Consider the following 13,687-nt stretch of genomic DNA (forward strand, 5'->3'; position numbering starts at 1 on the left):
CTGACAGGATCTTCCAGAAAGATCTCTTTTACCTCACCTCCTCACGTTGTAACTGTCATTTTCATTTCTCCTCACAGCTCACAGCTGTTTCGTTTCCATGACAACCCCTCAGCTGACTTCTAGCTGACTCACCAACCCCCTCTGCTGGCCAGAATTTATAAGGCATCTCCATTTTCTGACCTTCAGCAGGAAATTGTGATTTAATCTATGCTGCCTGGCAAGGGGTCCCTTTCTGCCTCCAAGCATGACTTTACCCATTAGAGGGAGGTAATGTCACTGTGACAACCAGACTCTGGGGTGTCACATATGCATGGTACCTCACATCTCCCAATCCTGCTATGCATGGCCCCCTCACCCTCCAATCCTGGTATGCATGGCCCCCTCACCCAATCCTGGTATGCATGGTCCACTCACCCCCCTATTCTGGTATGCATGGTCCCCTCACCCTCCAATCATGGTATGCATGGTACCCCTCATCCCCCAATCCTGGTATGCATGGTTCACCTCACCCCCCAATCCTGGTATGCATGGTTCACCTCACCCCCCAATCCTGGTATGCATGGTCCCCTCACCCTGAAATCCTGGTATGCAGGCCCCCTCACCCCCAATCCTGCTATGCATGGCCCCCTCACCCCCCATCCTGGTATGCATGGTACCCCTCATCCCCAGTCCTGGTATGCATGGTACTCCTCATCCCCCAATCCTGGTATGCATGGTCCCCCTCATCTCCCAATACTGGTATGCATGGTCCACTCACCCCCGCTATCCTGGTATGCATGGTCTCCTCACGCTCCTATCCAGGTATGCATGGTCTCCTCACCCCCCCATCCTGGTATGCATGGTACCCCTCATCCCCCTATCCTGGTATGCATGGTCCCCCTCACCCCCCTATCCTGGTATGTATGGTCCCCCTCACCCCCCAATCCTGGTATGCATGGTCCTCTCACCCCCCAATCCTGGCATGTATGGTCCTCTCACCCCCCGTCCTGGTACGCATGGTACCCCTCATCCCCCAATCCTGATATGCATGGCCCCCTCACCCCCCTATCCTGTAATGCATGGTCCTCTCACCTCACCTTTCGTGGTTTGCATGGTCCCCTCACTCCTATTAAAAGTACACAAAAAAAACCATTTATACTCACCCTTCTTTCCTGTGCTCCAGCGCTGTTCTGCTGGAGGCCGGGGCAGGAGTGTGGCCGGAATCGCGCATGCCCATAGCGCTGTCCAGCGCCATATTGCTGAAGACACACTGCAAGTGTGTCTTCTGTAAAATGGTGCCGGATCACGCTATGCGCGTGCGCGATTCCGGCCCGTCGCCATATTGCTGAAGACACACTGCAAGTGTGTCTTCAGTATAATGGCGCCGGATGGCGCATGCGCAGCATGATTCCGGCCGCACTCCAGCCCCGGTCTCCGAGTGAAGAGAAGTGCCGCAGCAACACTCCTCTCGGACAGGTAAGTATGTATGTATGGCGTCGGACATGGCGGTATGTAGTGTGTACGGTACCGCCATCTCCGGCGCCATACACACTCCTCACCGCTGGCTGCCTTACTCTGTCTGGAGCCAGACTGCGCAGGCGCGTCACGCCAAGTAATCCTCTAATGATAATCTACTTCTGCTAAAACATTAAATATTTTGCTGGACTTGGTATTGCTGCTCTCAGATTAGTTAGCAAAAACCTGCTGACAGATTTCCTTCAATGGTCCCAATTCAAATTGCTAACAATTTATGCTGTGGTACTAGTTATGAGAAAGCATGCTCGAATATGGTCCTAATCGAGTACTTTCAGTTTGCTCGAAAAAAATGATTTAGTTGCCAACACTGCATGTCTCACGGCTTTTTGGCAGACATAACACATGCAGGGATTGCCTAACAAATAGATAATCCCTTCATGTGTTGTAGCTGTCGAACAGCCATGAGATATGCAGCCATGGTGCCTTGAACATTTTTTTCGAGCAGGCCGAAAATACTCAATTAGGGCATGAGCAAGCTCGGATAACACCATACCTGAGCACACTCACTAATCACTATGTGGTACCTTTTCTGTGAGATCATACCATTTGGATTAGACTTTGGCCACGCATGTGTTTGTTCCTGCTTCCTTGGACCACTTTGGTAGGCACTAACAACTGCATACTGGGAACTTCCAACAAAACTTTCCATCTATTTGAAGGGGCCATTGTAATGAAATAATCAACATCATTCACTTACTTTGTCATTAGGTTTAATGTTGTAGCTTATTGGTGGACTAGATTGATTAGCTTTACAGGATCCAGTGAGTTTAAGTTAAAGATGAAATTGCTGAAGGAAACTTGATTTAACTGAAAATGTCAAGTTGATATGACATAGATAAGTTGGTGACTGGAAGTTAACAGATCTTAAGAGACATGATTCATTGCCTTGGTATATTGCTATGGCAACCAAGAGAAAGACAGATTAATGGCTATAAAAAAGGAGCTGGTAGGTAGTAAGAAAATAGTTATTGCTAATTTAAAGAATAACTGCTAGCCTTTTCGTCATCATATTTATATATTTATCAAAAATTTGCATTCTATGTTACACTTTATTTTGCAATTATTGATAGACGAAAAAAATCCATCCCAAAAAGAATTTTTTTTTAGTTTGCATTGATCATGATACTGCATTAGCTACCTTTTAGGGCTAATACTCATCTGCATTTAAAATGGACAAATGGAGTCCAATAAAAAATTGGATTTCTCTCTGACTAGTGTTAGTCAATGATTTGGTGCTCAACTGAGATTGTTTTCTCAGCTCAGATCAGACTGAGAAAAAAATGCAGCATGCTGCGAGTGGCCGCATTTGTCGGAAGAGACTCGGTAATTCAAATCAATAGTTGTGATAAAAAAAATCTGACAGCACAAGAACCATGCATGTGTCATCCATATTGTGCCCATAAAAAACGCAACTATGTATCTAAAATCCAGGAAATTGCATTAGGGCAGTTTCACAAGTCCAGATAATTCCAGTACCGGAAAAACCGGTACCGGAGCTATCCGTGTCCGTGTGTCCGTGTGCATACGTGTGACATCCGTGTGCTATCCGTATGTCCGTGTGTACCATCCATGTGCTGTCCGTGTGTTGTCCGTATGCTGTCCGTGTGTCCGTGTCCGTGTTTTTGAAAAATTATTTTCAATGTTAACCCTTTGACTTTTAAAAACGCACATGGACAGCACACGGACAGCATCCGTGTGCGGTACGTGTTTACACAGACCCATTGGCTTGTATGGGTCCATGTGATCCATGCTGTTGCACAAAAACGGACATGTCAGCGTGTTTTGCACATGGACACACGGTCCATGAAAACACACTGTCATCTGCATAGACACATTCATTCAAATGTGTCTACGTGTGTCAGTGTCTCCGGTACGTGAGAAAACTGTCACTACACGTACCGGAGACACTGACGTGTGAAACTGTCCTTAGGACAACCCAAGAAGCTCATCATTTTAAACAAGTGTTGCTATAAATGGGAAAAAAAAAATGGCTCCACAGAAACAAGCAACATGGCTTACATCATCAAAGTGGAACTGATGTTGGTTCTAGTGCAACAGATGCCCGAATCATGGGACACCAGGGATGAAGGTTAAGAGGACCACAGTTGCTGCCATGCAGCCTGGACCTCTATCCTATATATTGCTGTGAACTGTATCCGAATTTTTAAAGCAGCTCACAACAGGTTCAAGAAGATATAAGTAAATACGGCAAATATAAGAGTTACAGGATAAAGAAGTAAAAAAAAAGAAAACCGAGACAAAACCACCCCAAAACAAATAACAAGGCTGACTATCCTCAATTTATATCCTTACAAGCATTTTTTTAATTTCTAATATTTGCATCATTCATTTGTTTATTATTGTTAAGCACTAGAGTATAGTAAATGAAGCTAATTGAAATAAACACAAATGAAAAAACTATAACTACAGCATACTGCACTTTTTTTAATACTTCAAACCTAAAAATGCAAACCCAAAAACATTATGTATATACTGTACCTTTTTTTTTGCACACAATATTTATCAAATCATGTTTATGTGGTGTTTTACTTGGCATTTATTGTGACAAAAATGATGCTGTCATCAGATGTCACATTGGAATCCATTGCAAATAAGAAATGCAACACAAAACAATGTTATTTTTTATACTGTGCCAAATTATATAATGTTACTAAACAATTGGTTTAAGTTACATTGTTCAAAGCATCCACAAAAAAAACAAGACATCCTTAAAATGGTAAAGAATATTTTGTGGGCGAGTCCTCCCTAAGGCTGGAGTCACACACAACGTCTAAAAAATCGGTCCGTTTTTGACAGACCACAATCGCACAAATATTTCATGAACAGTGATCCGTATGTCATCCGATTTTCATGCGAGGATGCGATTTTGTCGCATCTAAGCATCCGTTTGACATCCGTGTGACATCTGTCTGCTGAGATTTTGTCGGTGGCTTGCAAAATGGACATATAATGGAGCTCAATGACAAATTAAAACACAAACTAAAGAATAGATATATACACATAGAATATATATATATATATATATATATATATATATCATTGAAACACACATATATATATTTATTTATATTTCATAGAGTTCTACATAGCAGAATAGCCGCTATTTGAATTGCCGGCTTCTGTAAAATCATTCCAAAACCCGACATGAAATGACACATGGTTTACATACAGTAAACCATTTCATTTCATGTATTTTTTTATATGTCCCTGACTAATAATTAGATTAGGGTTTGTGTGTAAAATTTGGAACATGTAGGTGTTAACTAAAGGGGTTAATTCGCTCAAAAAAATTGCGTGGGTTCCGCGGTAAAAGAGCAGCCAGAGAGGTAAAGCTGGTGAGTGAGGGACCATTGTTTTTGCCCCCCCGGCTGCAAAAATCTGCCCCCAGACACCCCAGAAAAGGCGCATCTATAAAATGCGCCTTTTCTGGCACTTATCTTCTCTATTCCCATTGCTCTGTAGCAGTGGCTAATGGGTTACTATTAATGGGTTAATGTGACCTTGCAATTGGAAGGTGACATTAAGCTGATTAATAATGAAGAGGTGTCAATAAGACACTGATCCATTATTAACCCTAGACTATTAAAGGGTTAAAAAAACACACCCAGACATTAATTAAAAATAATTTTAATGAAATAAAGACATCAAGTTTTGACAAGATTTATACCTCTGCTAATCCAAAAACACCATCGACCTGTAACAAAAATAAACAAAAAAGCAACCATATCCTTACCTCTCCGCTGGTCAGTCAGGTCCCCCGCTGCAATCCATCAGAAGGGGTTAAGTGTTTTAGAACAGGACCAGTGCTAATGCGACCAGCCCACTTTAACCCACTGGCTGCCCGAAGATTAACTAATGAGCACATATTCACATTAGTGATATACAAAACCCATGTAGAGTGGAGCAGGCAGAGTGGAAAGACCCCTATTTTTGCCCATACCATATATTCCTTTTTATTGCATTCGGACAAGACACTTCATGAGCTATATATCTCTATCTGTGGTGACTTATGGTATTAGTGTTAACCCTCTTTTCAGGTAATGAATTTATTGTCCACCTTTACTACACAGAGAGTGTTTTCTACCTTTTCATGGTTAAATATTTCTATTTGAGGGTGTGTATTTTTTCACACTCTGGTATGCTGTTTACATGGACCTAGGATCACTTTCCCATTGTGGAGTGTTTAGCGGTAGGTGGTATGCTCTATTATGAGCTTTGTGCAATGTGTATATGTGTCATATGTTTGACCATTTTTAATGTTTTTTAAATTTTTTTGTTTGTTTTTCTGTGTTGAATAAAATTTGAATTGTTTATGCTATCTCCTGCCTAGGGTGATCCCCTGCTTTGTGGCCTATTTCTTTTTTCTTTGTTAATCACTTACTCTGCTATAGGTCAAGGTTGGATCCCCTTAATAGTTCGGTAGTGCCCCAGTTTCTTGCTTCTGCTCATTTTACTGTATTGCAAAATGAATTGCCGGCTTTTTTTAAAGGACACCGGGTGCGATTTTCTCGCAAGTCACACTTCTGGTCCATTCGTAATCCGATGTTTTCTCGCACCCATAGACTTGCATTGGCGAGTCCGATCCAATAATCGGTGACAATCGCAGCATGCTGCGATTGTCTCAGACCAAGGAAAACGGCCGAGGAAAAATTGGCTGATGAGAGTTGCCCCATAGATTAACATTGAGAAGATTGCAATGCGATTTTTTATTGCATTGCACTCGTCCGTTTTTGTCGCCAGTGTGACCCCGGCCTAAAGCTGGAAACAGTTACACTGTGGTGGTTAATAAATGTTTCTCAACTCCTCCTTTCACAGTGACCAATTTTTATAAGGGCTCGTTGAGACAACAGTATTTTTGGTCTGCATTCAAGATGACAAAACATCAGATGACAGTGGGATCACTGTTAGTCTGAGGGGCCGTGTACTTGTACGATTTTTTCCTTGGACAGAGACTACCTAAGGAAAATAAATTGCTGAGTGCTCGATTCGCATCCAATATTCAGATTGTACTGGGCTGTGAAAGTCAATGAGTCATTGGAAAAAATCGGACTGCACTTGAATAACTTGTGAGTGCTGTCTAACTTTATCAGACTGGTAGAATCAAGAAGATGGAGAATTTTGGTTTCCATTTTCCTCTCATCTGAGAAAATCAAAGCACCCTATGATCACACTCTTATCAAACTGTGATCAAAGTAAGATTAGCATAATTGGCCCGATTCTCATGGAAGAGGGAAATTATGGTGGTGTTAACCCAGCCTTAAAATAATATCAGGAGCAGCCTAAGGCCTCATTCAAATGTCAGTTTTTTTATGTACCAGGATAATGGACTGAGCTTCATCAGCGATTTTTATCAGAATTTCATCAGAGTACCATCAGGCTTGCATCACCCTAAGGCCGAAGACACACAAGCGTATGACATAGATAGACTTATATGGTTGGGTGCGATCTGAATCTTGCTTGCAATCGCAGCATACTGTGTTTTTTTTCTGTCAGATCGCAATCTAATCAGAGCAGGAAAAAATAATGCCACTGAGAACAAAAAGCATAGGATTAAATTGGTACGAATACAATCCGATTTTAAACCAGATTGCATTAATCACAAGTGTGAGCGAGCCCTTAGGCCAGGGTCACACTTGCCTGTGCAATGCGAGAAACTCACGCGAGTCTCTTGCATCAATACCTGGCACTGCCGCTGCCACACGGACCGGAGTCACGGTCTCGAGTGCCGGCGGCAGTGCCAGGAATTGATGCGAGTTTCTCGCATTGCACAAAAAATTGTGACCCCGGCCTTAGGGCTCATACTCACTTGCGTGAGACTCGCATTGAAACCTGGCATTGCCGCCGGCACTCAGACTGGAGCGTGCAGCTACATATACTTCTATTCAGCCGCACGCTCCAGTCCGATTGCCGGCGGCAGTGCCAGATTTTCATGCGAGAGACTCGCAGAGTTTCATATGTTTTTTTCCACCTTCTCCTATCTATCAGTCAGTGAAAAATGAAATGTATATGGCTGGCATCTGAAGGCTGTCAGATTTTTTCACAGACCCATAGACTTGCATTGCTGATTTTTATCTGCGTGTGGATAAATATTGGATGTCTATGCGATTTTGCCAGGACCACTAGGTCTTAGGAAAAATCTCACATGTGTACAGCCCCATAGACTTTCATAAGTATGTATACTATTAATGAAAAAAGTGGATAGAACTTGTATGTAAAAAACTACTTGTGAATTAGGCCTTAAGCTGAATGGAGTGCTATCCAAATTTGCCTGTCTCCCTACCCACTTGTTTTATTACTCAGTTTCCCCAGGACATATGCAGAAAGCTACTTTTTAACGATTTTTGAAAAAAGCTTCTTTTCTTTTCCTCCCATTTTTTATTAGTGGAAAACACATGGTGAAATACATGCATTTCATAAAAGCCTTTTTTAAGGTGTCATTTTTTAATTATATATTTTGCATGCTTTAGTTTCCTACCTTTTTCCTCTTTAATGAAATCTCTAATAAAAAAACAGAAAAATGCCATATACAGAGCATGCTGCAATTAAAAAATAATATTATTAAGGCCGGGGTCACACTTGCGAATGCAATGAGAGAAACTCGCGCAAGTCTCTCGCATCAATACCTAGCATTGCCACTGGCCATCGGGACTGGAGTGCTCAGCTACATAGAAATACATGCAGCCGCACACTCCGGACCCGAGTGTCGGTGGCAGTGCCGGGTATTGATGCGAGAGACTCACGCAAGTTTCTTGCACTGCAGTTGCAAGTGTGACCCCAGCCTAAGGCATAATAAAGCCTTGAAATGTTTATATTGCAGATACTTTAGATTAACATCTGGACTCATTTTTTCCAACAAAAAAAGTGGAACAAATGGCTGACAAAAATAAAAAAAAATCTCTGTGCAAATCCAGTTTAAAACTTCAATCTACTGTGTGTGACAATGTTGAAAGTTTTCTACAAGGGAGTCTGTCACCCCATTTTAGCCCTATCAGCTGCCGGCACCGCCATCAGGGGCTTTTCTACAGCATTCTTTAATGCTGTAGATAAGCCCCCGATGTATCAAAATTAGTAGCAGGGGTATATACCAAAGATAAGATGTATATTTTGTAGCAGATTGGTGCGGACCAGTTTTAAATAAAACTTAACTTTTAATATACCTTTAAAAACATAGAACAACAAAAAGTGCTGTAGGGTTCGAGCAGGCTCACAGGATGCAGTGACGAGACACGAGACTGAATGTGGGGTGATATAAACTTTTATAAGTTTTAAAGCCGCAAGGGCTAAAACTGATTAAATCAGACAAAACGGGAAACACTTATTTGTCCTCGCAGGGACTCGTAAAACAACATTAAAAAAAACAAAAAGGGTCCTTATTTTCTCTATAATACACTTAGCCTTCCGGGCGTCGCTCGAGTTCACGACCACTCAGGGGTTGCAGATGTGGCTGCCTTGTAATCCATGACTTCCCGGAAGGACTTGTGCTTGTCCAGCCCCGAAGAGACCAGAACGATGGGGCGCAGCAGGCCCTTAAGAAACTGGACGGTGGGGCACAACGGGCCCTGTAGTAACCGGAACGATGGGGCACAACAGGCCCTGAAGAAACCGGAACGATGGGGCACAACAGGCCCTGAAGAAATGGGGTCGGTGGGGCACAACGGGCCCTGAAGAGGCTGGCACGGTGGGGGCACAACAGGCCCTGAAGAAACTGTTCAGGGGGTCAATCTCCCAGGCGTCCGTTTAGAGGCGCTCGTTCCCCAGCCAGGTCATGACGCAGTTTCAAAAAAAAGACATAAACGTTAACAAATTCTGCTCAGTGTCCCCTCAGTAAATGGGACGGGCTCTGCGGCCGCTTATAGCGAGGTGACGTCCCCTGAGGTCGGTGATGACGGGGCCGCAGCTGTGGGAGAAGACAGGGGGGCAGTGTCCTGGCCACTGTACCGGATTGCTGTGTCGTCGCAGCGGTCGCCTGAGATCCCGGTCCTGTCACACCACGGAGGGAATCAGCGGCCGTCACTTTATCTGAATCTTTGCGGGGGGAAACTCCCGGGGAGAGTCTCTTACGCGTCAACCTTCGGTCAGTCTCAAATTTCCCTTTTTCAGTCTCCTGCCTGTCTCTCTTTTCCACACCGTCAGTTGCCACAGTCCTCTCTCTGCCGCACGGCTTCCTCTCTCCTGTCAGGCTCTCTGCCAACTGCCACCTCAGCGCGTCCCCTGCTCCTTTTACCCTCGCCCCGCCCCCTGTTGCCCTGACAACTTCAGTCGCATGTCTCCCTTTGTAATCCCCCTGATGTGGTTTCTTCAACAACCCTGATGGCGGTCCCCCTGGTTCCAGCCCAATCACTTTATGGGGGTCCTCCTCCCCACATTCCCCCACCCTGTAAGCTCGCCAGTCCTCGGGCGAGGGTGTTAGTCTATTGAGATTGGTCTGTAAAGGTGTCAATATTTGTTGCCATACGAACTGGTCTTGTTCATACCGTTCGGGGGGTTTGCCGGCTGTTGACCGCTCGGAGCGTCTAAGTTCGACTGGGGTGGAATCTTCTGGGGTGGTGGACGTCGGTGAGCTGCAAGATGCCGGTGGGTTAATTGTGTCAACTGGCTCATTATTGGGTGGAGGGCCCTTGGGAACTGGAGGGAAATCCTCGTCGTCTGAGTCCCAGCATATGGACTCCGGTTCGGATGTCCTCGGGACGGGTTCCAGTTGCTTCGGGTCGGAAGAAATACACAGGCGTAACATATTACGATGCACAATGCGAGTAGGCAGTGTTTCATCCTGCTCGGGCTGTATTTCGTACACAGTTCCTTCTGAATGGATACGGCGTAGTACCCGATAAGGACTCTCTTCCCAACGTGACTCCAGTTTATTCTGGGGGCGTTGATCTAGTACAAGCACACGGTCCCCGCTTTGGAGATGGGGAGGGGAGGTTGTATTCTTCCCGGGGTGTTCCCAGTCTTGAAGTTTGGTATGTACAATTCGGTGAAGAGTTTGCAACCTGTGGCGATGATTTCGGACCCAAGACGACACTCCGGTCCAGGGCCGAGGCTCTTCGGGGTCCAACTCTACCTCCGTGATCCCTTTACCCTCTCGTCCGAACAGCAGGAAATAAGGAGTATAGCCCATTACTCGATGTACCCGATTATTATAAACCCACACTAATTCAGAAACATATTCAGGCCAACGAGCTTTCTTGTCACTCTCCAGAGTGCGTAGCATTTGAATCAATGTCCGATTAAATCGCTCACAAGCCCCATTCCCTTGCGGGTGATATGGTGTGGTCCGGGATTTATCAATCCCATAAAGATGATGTAGTTCCTCCATAACTTTCCCCAAAAAACATGCTCCCTGGTCGGAATGTATGCGCTGAGGACAGCCATACACTTGTATAAAATTTCTGCAAATTGCGGAGGCGGCTGACTCCGCGGTCTGGTCTCGAGTAGGGGTGACCACAGCGAATTTAGTGAAATGATCCACCATGACGAGGCAGTGTTCATATCCCTGGAATGCGGGACCAATGTGCAGATAATCCACCGTCAAGAGCTCCAAGGGTTCTGAAGTCACAATCGTCTGTGTTGCGGCCCTCTGAGCAGGCGGTTTGGCCAATTCACATAAGCGGCAAGTACGACAAACTTCGTCCACAACAGCCGACAAGCGTGGGTGATAAACTTTCTGTTGTAACCATTGCAAAGTCTTTTTGACTCCAAAGTGGGCCCCTTTTTCGTGAGCCTCTCGAGCCAGTTCGTGTAGTTTAGCTCCGGGCGTAACCACCTGCCAAACAGTCGTTGAGGTTGTTTGCGAAGTGATCTTACGGTACAGTAATCCCCTTCGGATAATCAGTCTCTCCCATTGTCGCAGCATCAGCGACAGGTCTTGGGTCAAAGCTTGTCGTTGAGTATCAGTGGGTAATTGACCAGCGGCGACCCATGTCCGGAGAAGTCCAACTTCTTCATCTTCTTGTTGCTGTTGTATCCACTTATTACGAGATTGTTCCAGGATGCCCCTGTGGGCCTCTGGGGAAGATACTTTTGCATCAACATTGGTGAGCACGGCAGCGGTAAGAGCGAACGGTATTTCCTCTCCTTCTAATTCTTCGTCTCGATTCTGTCCAGGAGTTGTATGTCGAATCCTAGAGAGAGCATCTGCATGAACATTCTCGGCCCCTCTTTTGTAAATAATCTTGTAATTGTACTTCGCCATTCGGGCCACCCATCGCTGCTCCAAAGCCCCCAACTTGGCGTTTTCCAAATGAGCCAGTGGGTTATTGTCAGTTCGCACTACCACCTCGGAGCCCGCTAGGTACTCTACGAATCTCTCCGTCATAGCCCACACCACTGCGAGGAGCTCGAGCTTAAAAGAGCTGTAATTGTCAGGGTTACGCTCGGAGTCATGGAGTGAACGGCTTCCATATGCGATCACCCTTTCCCGGCCATCCTGAACTTGTGACAACACAGCTCCTAGCCCGTGAAGACTCCCGTCAGTGTGCAGGATGAACGGCTGAGAAAAATCCGCATAAGCCAACACTGGGGCATCCGAGAGTGCAGCCTTGAGATCTCGGAAGGCCTCTTCCTGAGGGTGTTGCCACTGGATTTTTCGCCCATTGGCCCCAGCGGGAGCCCCCTTCAGCAGGTCATGTAGGGCTCGAGCTCGACATGCAAAATTCTTTACGAAACGACGGTAATATCCAGCTAACCCCAGAAAAGCCCGCACGTCTTTCACCGTCTCGGGGGTAGGCCATTCCTGGATAGCAGCAATCTTCTCCTGGGATGGCCTCACACCTTCTGCCGAAACGACATGACCCAGATACTCAATCTGAGAGCGAAATAGGTGACATTTCTGAGGCTTCACCTTCAACCCGTACTTTTGCAGCCGGCTGAGTACCTGTCCCAACCGCTTCAGGTGGTCCTCGAAGGAGGCGGCATAGACGATGATGTCGTCCAGGTAGATCAACGTGGCCTCAAAATTGAGATCCCCTAGACATCGCTCCATCAATCGCTGAAATGTCCCGGGGGCGTTGGCCAGCCCGAATGGCATTCGATTAAACTCAAACAGTCCCATGGGCACTATGAACGCCGTCTTAGCTCTGTCCTCTTCTGACATAGGCACCTGCCAGTACCCACTGGCCAAGTCCAGGGTCGAAAAATATGTTGCTTTACCCAATGCAGACAGAGATTCTTCTATGCGGGGCAGTGGGTATGAGTCTTTAATAGTGCAAGCATTCAATTTACGATAATCAACACAGAATCGTAGTGTACCATCTTTCTTCCGGACCAACACGATGGGGGCCGCCCAAGGGCTTTGACTTTCCCGTATCACCCCTTTTTGTAGCATCTGAGCCAGCAAAGTTTTCACCTCCTGATAGAGTTGTGGCGGGATCTGTCGATATCGTTCTCGGATAGGGGCCGCTCCTGCTGTGGGGATCTCATGAGTGATGGCGGTGGTACACCCAAAGTCGTCCTCATGACTAGCAAATACTTCATGGTACTGTCCCAGCAATGCTTTTACTTGTGAAAGTTGGGCCGCAGTTAGTCCAGAAAGCTCGGCCCGCATCTGCTCCAAAATATTTCGGCCCTTCTCTTGTGTCGAGACTTCGTGGGCCTGTAGGGTTCGTATTGTTACCTCCCCAGGATCCTCGGGGTGTACTCGTAATTGAACCGCAGCAGCGGGCAGCACTTCTTCTAGAGGCTTTACTAGTTTGGCCAGTACAGTCCGTGCTTTCAGAATGATATCTCGGTCTTCAAGGTTAACGCAGCGGACCAGGGCGGTTCCTTTTCGCACCGTAGCGAGGGAACGGGCCACCAGTATGCCAGGAGGTAAGTGCTCTGAGTGACACGGCTCCACCTGCACCTCTACGCCTTCCAAAGGTATCGGGGCCCGAATTGGCAGGGCCACCACTGTCTGTCCAGGAGGCAGCACAAGCAGGGGTGCCGCTGTCGTGATGACCTTGCCCAGAGCCTCACCCTCCTGGCAGTCCCAATGCACCCGCGCACCTCACACCAGCTGCTGGAATACCTGTCCCTGAGCTGTGCGAGAACCCCACTGCTTCAGTGTCCTTTGTGTGGGATCATTAAGCAACAGGTTACCAAACTCTTTTAAAATATTCATGCCTAGGGTGACGGGGTGTCGTTGATCAGCTTCTCCTTGAGTCAGCACCACCCC

The sequence above is a fragment of the Dendrobates tinctorius genome, unplaced genomic scaffold (genome assembly GCF_039654945.1).
Source record: "Dendrobates tinctorius isolate UK_male_01 unplaced genomic scaffold, ASM3965494v1 ptg000035l, whole genome shotgun sequence".
Lineage (NCBI taxonomy): Eukaryota > Metazoa > Chordata > Amphibia > Anura > Dendrobatidae > Dendrobates > Dendrobates tinctorius.